Raw genomic sequence first — 13,511 nt, forward strand, 5'->3', positions numbered from 1 at the left:
GAGAGAGAGAGAGAGAGAGAGAGAGAGAGGGAGGGATTTAAGGAGGAGCAATAGTAAGAATGCCCACGTTCTTTTTTTGTGCCCACTTTTTTTCTCTCTCCTCCATTTGGAGGGGTTTTTTCATCATTTGATTTTTAATTTTTTTTTTTTTTAGCGACGCTGTTGATGGTGTTCCAAACAATAAGATACTCCCAGGTATTTCCTGACTGGAGTCCTGTATTTCTTTGATTTCTTCTTATTGTGTCTTTGTTTTACCATTGTGAAAGAAACCTATGTTGTGCTCTTATTGAGTATAACATTACAACACTTGTCAGTGAGGAGTGAGGACAGTGAGCACACATGGTACAAGCACATAAATGTGAAAGCAAATTTGTAAATCAGTACTGTGAGCATAATTAACAGTTTAACTATCCCCCCAATAAAATTAAATGTGTATGATTGGGATGGGAATAATGAGGTATTTAATTTTTCTTTACTATCATTCTAAAGACTAAAAGATTCAGTAATTAATCAGATTAAAGAAATTTTCATAGAGCTATTGCTGATCTCTAGTTGAAGTATGTTTCTATCTCAGTCAAGTTTCAGCAGATTTTGTCCTTTTCATACTAGGAATAGGTTGTGGGGAATAGAGATCATCATGGCCTAGACAAGAACCAATGTCGAGAGTTAATCAAGTTCCAGGAAGGCACCAATCAAGGATTTAGTTATTGGTATCGATATTGGTCAAAGTCAAAATCATTACGGTATGGATCGATATCGGTAAGTATGTATAGTTTTTCTGGATCGATCGCGATATCGGCTAGGATCGTTAAAAAAAATAAATAAATAATAAAAAATCTAAAAAAATTCAGAAAAATGAAAAAAACCAAAATGAAAGAAGGAATTAAAAAATAAAAAAATGAAACAACCTAAAAAAAGAACCAATAGAAAAAGCAAGGGAGATGGAGTGATGCAAAGGGTTACAACCAGCCATCTAGGGAGAAAGCAGGGAGGCCTGGCGGTGCTCTGCCCCTTGTAGATGGTGGCAGCAACTAAATCTGACACCCTCTGGCCAAAAGACGATGTCTATTCTAATGGTTCATGCTATGATGAAACGGGTGGGAGTGGAACTAGTCAGGACTCAGGATTCAGTAGCAAATGTTATTCTGGATGTAGCTATTGGGCTAGAGTATGCTGTGGGTACTCATTTTTCCCTCTATAAATTTAAGAAATAGGAGATTTCAAATCTGCAGGTTTGGGATTATTTGATTATGTAATCTCTGTTTGCAACATTGGCATTTGGATGTATTTATGAAATCTACAGCAGTGTTATCAATTCAGCCGAATAATATAATTCGCGAATTATTTGGCCGAACTGAATTTTTTCGAATTTTATCAAAAATTCTGACCGAATCCGAATTAAAAATAAAATTCGGTAAAATTTGTGATTTTTTCAAAAGTGAATATAAAACGCGAATAATTCGGACCGAACCGGATTAAACCGAATTATTCGGTCCACTTAAACAGTATTTAAAAAAAAAAAAACCCAATAAGCTTTTTTGACCGCTTTTTTGACCGAATCCTTAAATTAATCAATCGAATTATTCCGAATAATTCTCCGCCCGAATAATTCCCGAATCCGAATTTGCTAACTATGATCTACAGTCTTGGAATTTTTCTATTTTGGTTCTACTGTATGGATGGCCTGAAATTCATGATAACCTGACTATGAGGATGATATGATATTCTGATTATCTTTTTTACTTCGTAGCTAATCTTCATCAAACCTGCACTTATTCTTCAGTGAATATCAATCCCTCTTTTTTTTGGAGAACAAAATATGCAAGAAGATTTTCATTAAAGAGATGAGACACAGATGTATAGGCATAAGCTGGAGCTTCTCACATGGCCCTGGAGGAGACATATTCCAAAAAACAAAGAGAGGTCACATTTAAGACTCTTGGTGTAGGAATACTAACCAATTTATTTCTGCAGTTTGATGAAAAAGAAGAGGGGAAACCCTTTCACCCCTTTCCCTATTTCTCCATTTCAGCTTTTTGTGCAATGTTTTCTGTTCGTTCATAACCTTTATGAGTTTAATTGTAATATTTTTTTCAAATGGATCGGGTCAGATCGGTATCTGATACCCAAGGCGATACTGACACCTATCTCAGGATCGATCTCAGTCGATACTTGATTCCATGACACCAATGCACAAAGTCAGTCACTGGCTCTGGACAAGACACAAGAGAACCAATGTACTTTGCTTCATTGTGTTTCGATTTCGTATGAGGAAGTTGTGGCATAAAAAAGAATCAGAGGTTTTATGATCTTTTTGTGTGACTGATTCTGATGATTGAGTCTTCTGAAATGTTGTATAACGTCAAGTCATGATCATTACACTTTTTATTTTGACTCAATCAGAGTTCGCATGAAAATGTTATGAAGGTTCCGTAGAATTGATCAGAAACATCCTAATCAATTAGACCAAAAAGATCTTGGCCAGTGCAGGTTGTTTTGGAATTTAATTTGAATTTTCAATAGGCTTTCTAGAAATTTTATAAATTCAGGGCCTTGGGCGTTAGTAAAAAAAGGTGGGTCAATTTTGGTGTTTATCGTGCGCTCGTACGCAGGCGACAAAGATGCTAATCTCAAGGATCTTGTTAGATCTAACTTAATGGAAACCAATCCAATGGCCAAAAGCTATTTCAGCTTTTTGTAAGCAGCTGGTATCCTCCTACATTTTTTTGTTAAAGCAACCTATGAAATATGGACAACAAAAAGGCATGATGATGCATGTGTCAAACCTTGCATATATATATATATATATATATATATGGCAACTGTTTTATGCCCGAGAGCTGCCCTATGCCTAGATACAGGGGTGTGTACTATTAAGAAGGGCATGGTGATCATTGTGTGCCAGCACGTGGCTGCTCTTGGACATAAAACTTTATCACACAGACACACACACACACACATACATATATATATCATACTATTATATAAGTGTATGTACTCATGTTTTGTGGCTAAACTTTTATTTGACTACTTTATCCATTTTTCTTATATAAATATCATATTTTTTTACCATTATGTCAGTCATTTTTTTTTTTTTTTTTAATTATTGAAACCGTAGTCGCTTCTGTGACTATCATACCTTCTTCCTCTTATTGTTCATGGTCTCAACAGTAAGGTCTCATTTTCTCCCCTTTGTAAGGTATGATATAAAATTTCGTTTTCTTTTTCCTCTTACATTTTCCTGGTTGATGAGCAGTTTAAGTTCAATTTTTTTTTTTTTTTTTTTCTAAATTTCTTTTCTAATCTTCCTTGTTGGAGGTGTTTCTGTGATAGTCTCGAGTTTGTGAGAGTGAAATACATTCACTGTGCTCCTCTGTTCCTGCTTCTTCTAAGTTCTCTCTCTCCCCCCACTTAGGGTTTTTGTTGATAATGATTATTAAATTCGTTAATTACTTGAAACTCCAGATGGAAATTTATGACTTTTTATTTAATTAGCAAATGGGTGCAAAGGATATGAATTTACCTTTTTCTGTCTGCATATTTTATTTGTAGGTGTAATGGATCTCTTATTGATATTCTGTTTATCTTATGTTGAGACTTGAGATGCCAAAATAGAGTTTGAATTGCTTATGCCAAGGTATCAAAAGATTTATATGCTCCTACTCTAGGTAGAATCATGTTGTCAATTGATGATTTTGCTCTTGCATTCCAAAGGTTTATTTTACTCTAAGTCATCATCTTCTTTTAATTCAATTTCTTAAGCCTTGTATACTTTGGTTATGCTTCCAACTTTATTTGTAACAAATTTGTTGCAGACTTTTACCACTATCTGTTGGATTTATCACACAGTACATGCTGTAAACAGCTCTGGGGGTGTTGATTTGAAAGGCATTTAGTGCACCTCCAATGTTCTACTTATGTGTTATCCTTTCGGCATGTGTTGTGGCTGCCCAGACTTCAAGCTTTGCCAACTTCTTGAGCAAAGGGGATGTGGCCTTGAGTCAAATTAGCCTAGAGTCATCGACTTTTAGCCCCAAAATTTTCATTTGGGAAGTTTTTTGTGGATCTTGTGCCAATAGTAATAGGAATGTAGATTGACACCAGAAGTCAAGTATGATTTCATTGAAACACAGGAATGGTAGGTAGGGTTGGGGAAGATCAGTTGTGAGAGATAATCACATTAGATCTCAGCCAAGAAGGCATGCTGATATGAGTGGGGCATCTCTCGGAAAAGTGCACGAACACTTTTATGTTCTATACACAATCCCCCAGAAAGAGCAGATACATATTCTGCCGACCCCTTAATTGCCAGATTAGGAGTTAGGACCTGATGGATCACCTGCTTGAGATCATTCATCTTCTAGAGTATAATATGCTTCTTAAGCTTGGGATCAACTCAACTCATGGATTATTTCATGTCACTATTTAGATTCTCTGTTTAATCCAAAGATAACCTTTCTCTTATACTCCCCCATAAAGGTTATCCAATTGGTGAGTTATTAGAATTTGTGTTCACCTTGGAAAAAGAGTTCTCAACTGGAGCACTTCAACAATTTCCTCTGGCTTATTCCCTGTTATTGTTAGTGTTAGGATTTGGATGTTTTTCCATCTTTTACTTCACTCTTATCTATTAAGGCAGCCCCCTCCCACCCCCACACCACCCAAAAAAAAAAAAAAGGGGGACAATATGAATAAAAATTCAATTTTGAAACCTTCAGCTATGTAATTTCTATCACTGATTTTTTGGAACATTGATCGTTTCATCAAAGTTATATCTTGACAATGCCTTGGATGTCTTTATGCATTTTATTGATTCTTTCATTCTTTCTGGGAAAGGATACTTTTCTCAGTATGGGTATATTTTCCAGTATTTAAATGTTTCTCCAAACTGTTTGTGTGCCTGACATATCTGATGGAATTAATATCATGTCTATAGTAAGTTCTTACTTAAATGTCTTGCTTCATATATTATTGAGTAAATTCTGCTTCTATTAGTTATCTTGGTGATTGATTCTAGCCTCTGTTTGGCTATTCATGATCTTTCTGTATCACTGCTTAAGAAAGTTCAAGATCAGGGGCTCCCAATTATGAGTCTTATGAAATGTATTCATTATAGGGGTTATTCCAAGGTAAATATTTATTTGATTTATTTTTAGAATTTAGTGTTTTCCTTTGTTTTTATAACATAAAGATGGTGATGCTTCTTGCTTCTATTTAAAACTGTCTTCGGTTTACCTAGGTCGGGGTGGTTGTCTTATAATGAACTGGTAGAGCTGCAAGTTGAAAATCCCTTGAGAAGCCTAAAACTGCAAGGTGTGAACAATCTAATGCAACTTGGAAATTTTTTTTGAAGACTTAACTATTTCCTTCCTCTTGTACATAGAATGATTTGCACATGTTATGGGGGGTTTTGGATAAGATCTTTAGCTAATGCTTCTCTCAAATAAGAATGTGCCCTCCACTTCTTATGCTGATTTGCTATCAACCTGGTAATTACAGTAGGATGATTTCTCCTCATGTTTAATTCCTATTGTATTGTGCAGGTTTTGTTCAACCTTGTAATTACAGTAGGACACTTCAATTTGAACTTCATTAAATGCTTGATTTCTTTTCCACCATGTATCTTGGAATTTTTTTTATTTTTTATTTTTTCTCTTTTACAAGATAATCTCTGTATCTAATTCAACTATAATTAGAAGTCCCAACATTTATTTCCATTCTATTCTTACATTTAAGTTAAGAAAACTAATTCCCTTGCTTCTTCTCTTGAAAACTCCTTATTTGCCGCCTCAGAAATACTGAATTTTTTTTATTTTTTTTAGTTTTTTTGCTATCCAAAGTTTCTAATGCCCATATTCGAGGTCCTTAGTCACTTGCTCACATTATCATTTTTCTTTTAGACAGGGAATGTACAATGTACAAAACCTTATGTTAGTAGTCGTCCTTGCAATCTGTAAGGAAGATGGCAACCGTAATAGTTGCATTTCCATAGCTCTATCCTTTGCATCTTTCACTATGGAGATTAGGAAACAGTTGATCATTTCTCTCTAGCCATCCAAATTGGAGTGTTCATCATCCAGTTGAGTTGATCTTTCATATTTGATATATCTTTGATGAGACCCATTACTTAATTTACATAATGAGTTAAGTTTTTCAGTTTGTTTACACATTTTCTTTGAAAACATTTGGTTCAATGGATTACCTTGAGCCTAAATTATACTAGGCCTAATTTCAAGGGTTTTTTTGGGGTGCAATTTTCAAGTTTATTTAAACATGAAAATGTAAGTTTTTTAGCATTTCCTTTTTTATAATTCAGTTCGGCGGATTTGACATTTGGTTTACAATTATCATCTCATACGAAGTTCAGCAATAAGATACAAAGCAATTCAAGATGCTGAGGAAGCATTGTGGAAGCCTTACAATAAATTTCCTTCGCAATTATTTTGATATCATTGATGCTTTGGTCTTAGTAATTCTTAGCAGTCTTAGCTTACGGTCACAGGATTTGATTATCATCTGAAATTCTCACACGTACTTTCATTGTGATGATTATGATGCGACTGTTAAAATGGAAGATTGTACTAAATAACTTATTAGTGATAATTTTGAAACTTAAATTTCATTTGTATAGAGGAGTTGAAAATTCTAACTGATCACTATTGTACATAATGTCTTAGAATACTACTATGAATACAAACTGCATAATAATATATATATTTTTTAAGCAAGGTTGTTAGCAATGCTTTATGGTTACTTGTAAATTCCACACTCTACTTTACTGATCTTTAGCTCAAATTGGTAGAGCACTTGGAACATGAGTACGTCTCAAACATGTTACAAGGAGATGGTGGTTCGAATCCATCAAGATCCTTTCTAACTTACGAGAGTGGTAAGTCAATGCAATCATCCACATGAAATAGTTTCATTCATAATGTGTCTAACAATGGACAAAGCCCAATACCTAAATCAAGTTGATTGTAATGTTCTTTAATGTACAAAATGAGTCTTCTAATCATTTTTGTTTTTACGAGGATACTTCAGTTGGGTTTCACACTTTATTTGATCGAGCATGAACAATGTGATTTGACTTTGGATTCATATATACTTCCTTAAACATAAAAGTTCTTTAGATAAAACCACAAAAAAAAATTTGAAACCCTTCCCGAAAAATTCATAGTTAACGGTTTCAAGCTAAACATCATTCCCTTTGAATTTTTATATATCATTTACATTGTTATACTATTTTAGGAAGTAAGTATAGTTCCAATCTTGACCTCTTTTTTAATTGAATTCATATAGCTTCTAATCATTTTCTTTAAATTATTGGTTTGCAAATGTTTTTTTTTTTTGATAGATTTTTTGTTTGCACTAGAGTGAAGCTCAAATCTAATGTATTTAGGTGCAGTTCCGTTTGAACTTCACATAATGTAGATCGGCGATTAAGCTCTTCGTTGTCTATTCAATTCAATTTGTTATAAGGGTTAACCATCGAAGATAAAATACAATTACTATGAGCTTAGACAACATCTCTCTCTCTCTCTCTCTCTCTCCATATTTAATTTTATAAATCTCTCCATAATTATTTTGTAATGGGGGAGATTTTAAAAAAATCTCTAATAATTAGAAATCAAATTGTGGAACCATTATTTGAGGATGGGGAGATAATAGGGACGGTTATGAAAGCCTTCATCCCATTTGCCACCTCATTTAATATTTTATTAGTATTTTTTTATATGAAGACTATATTATTTGGAGGAGAGGGTTTGGAGGAATGGCTATCATTTTTTTTTTTTTTTATGGATCTAATATTTAGTGTTATTAAATGGACTATTCTCTATTAAACCATCGCCCCTTCGAGAACCCTACCAAATGACAGTACCGGTGAGTCTTGCTGTAATCATCTCTAGAGATTGTATCTTCCAAGATCTCTATCTCTATAGAACCCAATCCCCACGACTGTAGCCTCCTTCTTCTCCTTGTGTATTTCCCCTTTTTTTCTCAATTTCAAATAGTTCACATCCACAAGGTACATTTATCAAACTAAAAATTATTTCTGTTTCTTATTTTTTGTTTTTTGTTTTTTGTTTTGTCTTGTTTTGTTTTTTTTTTTTTTAATTATTATTATTATTGAGAAAAGAGTGTGTTTGTAGTTATGTTAGAATTTATTTAGGGAGAACTCTTACTATGCTTGTAGCTTTATCTGAATCTATAATGTTATTTGTAAGGTGAAATTAATTGGAGAAATTTTTTTTACATTAAATCTGCTAATATTTGGGGAATGATTATCCCTAATGCAAGTTATATGTGCACTAGAGCCATGAGGACTATGCTGCTACTCATTTTCTCTCATCATTCTTAGAATTGGATCTATTTTCTGGTTGAATAAGTATGATTTCAAATCTATAAAATGATGTAAGAATCTTGGATATCAGAAACTCGAACTAGAGTTTTTGCCTATGGACATATCTTTTATTTATAGCTGCATGAGTTGTATGGACCCTAGTCGGCTCTAAATGGTGAGAATGGACAATAAGGTGATAGTGATGGTTCCTCTTAATTGGGGCATGTGATTGAGGAATTTCTCAGTTTTTTTAATAATATTTTTTTATCTTCCTTATTATTGATTTGTTGATTCTTAATTTATGACAGCATTTTGAGGCACCAGAAGTTGGTATGTTGGCTAGCTGTTTGTGCATTCCTCTCATCATAAAAATTAGACTGCATCATTACCCGTTTGAAAGAAAAAAAATTCCCAAATCTAGTTTCTGGATATTAGTTTTCCATTAAGTGCTCCCAAAGCTATAGTCTTGCCACGGGCAACTAAAATGTTGTCATCAAGCTCAGATGAAAATTTTGTCAAGAAACTTGCATTGAAAAATTCATTGAAATTTTATGAAAAACTTGTATTTTTTTCTAAATATTTAAGTAAAAATTACATTTTAGTAAATATATGTGAGTGTTGGGAGTAATTAAAATTGCATTTTAGTAAATATATCTGAGCATTGAGAGTAATTCTGTTAAAGTTTCTTTCATACATCATTTTATTTTCCTTTTTTATTTTTATTCTTTTTTTTTTTTTTTTGGTTTCGGAATTGTTATCAACCACCAATCTATTTTCTTTAATTATTCTCTTTATGTAAAATTAGGAAAAAAATATTTATGGGTTAAAACTTAATAGTACTTACTAATTAAGAGCATAAATATTAAAAAATTATGGATTAAAAGTACTTTCAGCCTGCCACTTAATGAATGTCCACACGTGCATTTGTACGTGCAAGTTTTCTAGTATATGTATATATATATATATGGAGAGAGAAAGAGAGAGAGAGAGAGATAGAGAGAGAGGGATTTAAGGAGGAGCAATAGCAAGAATGCCCACGTTCTTTTTTTGTGCCCACTTTTTTTCTCTCTCCTCCATTTGGAGGGGTTTTCTGATCATTTGATTTTTTTTTTTAGATGCTAATGGTCTTTTTGTCTTTTTCAAAAAGTATACCAAAGAAGTGAATTACGTAGTATATATATATATATATATATATAACCATACACACGTATAAGTTATTGACCTTAAATTATTGAACCAAGTTGGTTGCTTATTATATTATTTGTAATTATTATTAGAGACAAGATTGTTATACAATAATCTTAATGATGTGTGTTCTTTTTGTCATCTTCATAATCCTTAAGATTAAGAGAAACAGTTACTATCTTCACAAACTCCTATCTGCAACCAGAAATTTGAAGAACATAAGAGCCCTGACCTCCATCCGTTGACTCCAAATCAAGCATTGCTCAACCATGTCAAAGGCCAATCTCCAAGTGATTTCATGTAAAGGTGAGTTAGCTTCAATCAAACTCCAAAGTAGTGATTGTGTTATTAAATATTCTTTTGCTTAGGTACTTAATTAAGCTTTGTTTTGAATCTTAATATTTAATTTTGGACATATATAGCTGCTGTATATTGGGGAGAAGGGGAAGCTTTGGTGATTAAAGAGATCCAAGTGGTACCACCACAGGCATCAGAAGTTCGTGTTAAGACGATTTTAATTATTTTGGTTCTAAAATTTAAGATTGTTCAGTTTAGAAGATCTAATTGTGTCTCATTCTTTATTTTCCATAGACATTGTTTCCTAGGGTTTTAGGCCACGAAGGTGCATGGGTAAGTAAAATTAATTCTCTCTCTCTCTCTCACGCACACACACACATGTACACGTGGGCTTTTCCTATCACGAAAAAAGCCACCTTTTTTGGGGGGGAGCTCCGGACAAAAGATTCTTACAAAAAAAAAAGACAAAAGATCAGTCTCTTTTAAATGGGTCAAAAGAGCTTGAGGTGTGGGTTCGAGTGGAATAGGATATTTAAGAAGGAATCCACATTAATAAGAGATTGAAAATGATATCATTCATATATGATATCCATGTGAGGCTCACAAATAGAAGAAAGAATGCCAATGTTATGTGAGAACTTTTCACCAAAAAAAAAAAAAAAAAAAAAAAAAGAATTTTATAAGGGTGTCAGATTAATCTTTTTTCATAATTATATGCGCATATTCAACAATTACAATGGATTTTTTATGCCGAAGAGGTTTTTGGTTCTAGAAATCCAAACATCTTCACATCATTGATGGAGACAGAAATACTCGATTCTACCATGCCATAGCAAAACATCATATCAGGAAAAGAAGAATTGAGTTTTTTCGGAATGCAAATAATGATTTACTTGATGACCCTCATAGCATTGCTAAGGAATTTTCATTATTCCTTCAGGACCTATATAAAACCTCCAATCTGCTCGACCCTTCTTTTGTGGAATGTTTATTCCCAAAAAATTTGTTGGATGCAGATGTCAATTGCCTTATATCTCTCCCTGTAGAGGCGGGGATCCAAAAAGTTGTTTTTGCAATAGGCCCATTCAAGGCCCTTGGGGCCGATGGTTTTCAAGCCTGGTTGGCCTTGACATTACTACCTTTGTCAAGGATTTTTTTCTTAGCTGCACATTACCATTGGGCATCAATCATGCGTTGGTTTGCCTAATTCCCAAACGAGATGATGCTTCTAGGGTGGAAGAATTCAGACCAATTAGTCTGTGCAATGTGTCCTATAAAATCATTGCAAAACTTTTGGCTTCTCGACTAAGGTCTGTTCTCCCAAGCTTCATTTCAACTTTTCAGGCTGCCTTTATCCGAGGCAGCCAAATTTCCAACAATGTCATAATTGCTCATGAGATTTTCCACCACATGAAACGGAAAAAATATAAAATTGACTTTGTAGCTATCAAACTTGATGTGTCCAAAACCTACGACAGGGTTGAATGGAGCATTATCCGGGCGGTTTTTGAATTCTTGGGATTTGGGGAACGTTGGTGTGACCTCATTAGTTACCTGATCTCATCAGTTACATTTTTCATCAAATTGGAGGGTTCTTCTTTTGGTTATTTTGAACCATCGCGGGGCATTCGACAAGGCTACCCATTGAGCCCTTTCCTTTTCATAACAGTGATGGAAGTACTCTCTCGCCTTTAGCCACCTATAGGGAGATGCGCCAATTCCGAGGTATTAAGATTGCTCGACATACCCTAGAGGTATCCCATTTACTTTTTATAGATGATACATTCATATTTTGCAAGGCAACTCCTGAGGACATAATGGCTATAAAGACTGTGTTATATCTTTTTTCTGACCTCACCAGTGATAAAAGTGGGCTATTTTTTAGTAAAAATGTGCCCAATAGTGATCGATTCAGATTAAGCTCTATTATTGGAACTAAGGAAATTTCCAATAATGCAACTTACCTTGGCACAAATCTACTACACACACGGACTAGGATTGCCAGTCTTCGTCACATTGTGGATAGAGTCAATGACTGACTCAGTGTTTGGAAAGCCCACATGCTTTCCTACGCAGGAAGGAAAATCCCGATACAATCGACTTTGTATTCCATTCCATCTTATCTAATGTCATGTGTTGCGATTCTGACCAAAACATGTAAAAACATTGATTCGATTTGTGCTCGTTTCTGGAATGGCAGTACAAACAGGGGGTCAAAAAAATTATACCTTATCTCTTGGAAAAGAATATGTCAACCTAAGACTCTAGGGGGACTAGGCACTAGGGATGCATCAACTCATAACCAAACCCTCCTCCTCAAATTAGGATGAAGATTGTTATCCCAACCCAACTCAATTTGAGCACAAGTTATCCGCTCAAAATATTTTCATAACAAGTCCTTGTTTGACCCAAGAGTACTCCACCGTCGTGATTCTTGGGTATGGAATAGTTTGGCATCAATTCTCCCTAACCTTCGACTATGTGTTCAATCAAAAATAGGCAATGGGAGGACCACATTTCTTTGGTATGATCCTTGGGTGAACTAGGATCCACTGGCTAACTTACAGACAATGGAAGAATTTAACCTATTAGAAAGAGTAAATTCGCCACATATTGTCCATTATTTGGGCAGAATTATCCCTTCAGCCCAGGAGGATAACTGGGTGTGGTCTCTAACAAAGAACGGGGTCTTCTCTACCCGATCTGGAGCCAACTTTCTACAATCCAAGTAAGATCCTTAGGCATTGAGACTCATGCCTGATCGATGATGAAAAGATTTCTGGAAATTAAAAATACATCATAAATTCACCATGTTCCTTTGGCGAATTATTAATAATGGAATACCAGTCAAGGAACATCGGGTAATTGGCTGAATATACCCACTACCTACTCATTTTGCAATCAGCATCCTGAATCACTGGACCATCTCTTCTTACATTGTGACTTCACATCACATATTTGGATGGTTGGACCCTTGGGTTTCCATTTACAAAGCCCAATTAACCTCTCTTTTGTGCAGGTGGTAAGATATTTTTTCATCCATAACCAACTCTCTCCCTCTCTGCGATCTTAGTTATTTAACATTTTTGCAATTACTATATATTTCATTTGGAAACATAGAAATGATGTTGTTTTGTCTCATAAGCAGCCTAATCCACTTATCATGTTGAAAAATATTCAAAACTGGATATGGGCACTTGATCTTTATAATGGTTTACTAAACAAATCTGATCTCCTGCATACAGATGATCACCAAGCTTGATTCAAAGAACTACCCTTTTTTGACCTATACAGTTTTAGTTTGCACTGGTACCTCTAATCTTTTGTAGTCAGATCCAGAATGGACATTTGGGCTCCTCTCAGAACGTGAATTTAGGATTTTGGAGTCAGGTAATACTAAAACTAACAACAGGAAGCAGTGGAAGTAGAAGGCATTCTATAAGGTCTAATAAAGGCTAAGATGGGGAATTGGGATGTGTCGGAAGTATGGTTCTCCAACAAGAATCTAATCAACCTCATATCCAATCCAACCAAGGGTATTTGGCCACTACTTCATTTTGCTACATTTTGTAAAATATATGAACTCTCTCGGTCCATCACTTTTGTGTACAAAGATAGATCTAAGACCGCCATTGCAGCTCTTCAGGGGATTGATTCGACTCATGCTACCGCACAAGCGAATCAGTCT

Source organism: Macadamia integrifolia, chromosome 8 (assembly GCF_013358625.1).
Source record: "Macadamia integrifolia cultivar HAES 741 chromosome 8, SCU_Mint_v3, whole genome shotgun sequence".
NCBI classification, from domain to species: Eukaryota; Viridiplantae; Streptophyta; class Magnoliopsida; order Proteales; family Proteaceae; genus Macadamia; species Macadamia integrifolia.